Source organism: Drosophila bipectinata, chromosome XL, assembly GCF_030179905.1.
Source record: "Drosophila bipectinata strain 14024-0381.07 chromosome XL, DbipHiC1v2, whole genome shotgun sequence".
NCBI classification, from domain to species: Eukaryota; Metazoa; Arthropoda; class Insecta; order Diptera; family Drosophilidae; genus Drosophila; species Drosophila bipectinata.
This window is the reverse complement of record NC_091734.1, coordinates 21293899-21295794: the sequence shown is the minus strand read 5'-3', so window position 1 is coordinate 21295794 and position 1896 is coordinate 21293899. Positions and strand designations below refer to the sequence as shown.

The 1896-nt window shown below is 37.0% G+C and overlaps 1 long non-coding RNA gene across 1 annotated transcript; it reads right to left on the bottom strand.

The window, feature by feature from the left end:
• Positions 1-798: 798 nt before the first annotated feature.
• LOC138927005 (uncharacterized) lies at positions 799-1685 on the bottom strand. Its single transcript, XR_011443658.1, has 3 exons — positions 1170-1685; positions 1003-1092; positions 799-920 (listed from the first exon to the last, which is right to left on the bottom strand). It is a non-coding gene; the product is annotated as an uncharacterized lncRNA (long non-coding RNA).
• Between the last annotated feature and the right edge of the window lie 211 nt (positions 1686-1896).

Here is a 1896-nt window from a genome sequence, read left to right as displayed (position 1 = left end):
CCCGCGTATAATTACTAAACAACAAATTACAAGTGTCACGAGAGCATTTTTGTACCAACTGAGAAAGTTGACAAGCAACACTAAACTGGCGACGAGGATTTAAAACATAAAACAACAGCTACCTAATATCGACAACTTTAAATTCTAAAATTGCGTGTTTCAGTACTATATTTTACATTAACAGAGGAAAAAATATAGTACTGGACATCGCTAAATACAAAGCGCTCACGTGATAAAAGCACTTTACGTAACACGCAGAGCAAGATAAGAAGGAAGAACGAAAAACTAAGAAGAACGTGGAGAAGGTAAACTACAAAGCTTTTCTAAAAAGCTTGTAATAGCTTTTCTTACCGCTACGACTGGAAACTGTGAATAAGCCCTGCAGTTCTGAGCACTAGTGCGTTGCTGGTGAAATAAGCACTTACCAGCAGACCACCACTACTTACAAAGTGGCGTCTAGCCATGCGTTTTTTAATTTCCATTTTTGTATGAAATGTCCGCAAATAGGGTCAATCGCCACCGCCTCGATTACCCACGAACTAGTGAAATAGTGCATCATATTAGGGTCTTTAAAGAAACTACTTACATTAGACCCCATGGAACGGCCGGTAAAATAAATGCTTACATGGGACCCAGTGGAACGGCCGGTAAAATAAGTGCTTACATCGGACCCCATGAAGAGGTCGGTGAAGTAAGTACTTACATTGAACCCCATGGAAGGGCCTGCCATTATAAATTAAAAAAACATGTACAATTGCAATTACAGTTTTTATTTAGTTAAAATTTTTTTTATATAACGGGGTTTGTTCTTTCATTACTTTTAGGCTGCTTGAGTTTTTAAAATCTCTTTTTTTGGAGCTGCAGGGCCTTTCTCAATTGTTCCTCAGCTGGGCCAATACCGCCGACTGCAGTTATTGAATCTATAAATAAAAAGGATTAAACAAGTTTTAATAGATTGAAGTGTATAATGATTATTAAACAATTATCTTTTAAAATACTCACCGATCATAACGCCAAAGAAATTTTTTTCTTTTGTTAGGTCACTTTTCCCCTGAACGCCATCCACATTACACACCAAGACCACTTCATTGGCTAAAATATATTTATACATAAAATATACATAAACATATTTTATATTACAAACATATATTATTTTTTAAGTCACTCACCTAATAATCGATTGATCCGCTTTGTACTTCTTAACTCAAATGCTTGCAAAAATTTCGACAGCCAGCAAACACAGCTGCGTTTAAGCGAAAGAGTAGCACAAAATAAAAAAAACTGTTCTTTCTGGACAATTGTTTTTGTAAGCAGTGCACCGAAGACGCGCACAAACAAACAGCGATGTAAAGCATAATCGAAGTTTTGTCTTTAATCTTGGGTATGCTCTTTCCACAAAATAACAAAAACAAAAGCCATGCTTGCCGTTATTTTGTGCTTATGCGCTAATGTATTCATATATTCATTAACTGGGTGGTTCGACGTTCGATTACTATAGGGTTAATCTAGTAAGTACCCATGTAGTTATCGACGAGGTAAGCACTTACCCAGGGCTAATCGCTAAATCGAATCAACTAGGTGGTTCGACGTTCGTTTACTATAGGGTCACTTTAGTAAGTACCCATGTAGTGATCGGCGAGGTAAGCACTTACCCATGGCCAATCGACACCTCCAGTTCTGCAGGGAGGCGATCGGTGCGAAGCAACAATTGACAATCCATGGTTCTAAAGCATAAAACATAAATTAAAACTTTTTCTTGTCTGGGTAATTAACACATAAGTAAGGATGCTACTAGTATTAATGCCTTTAATTTAACTTTGAACTGCTTGAAAAATGTACAAGACTTTGATGGCACCGATGTTAACCAATTGCTAGACTTTTTTTCGCAAATTGAAG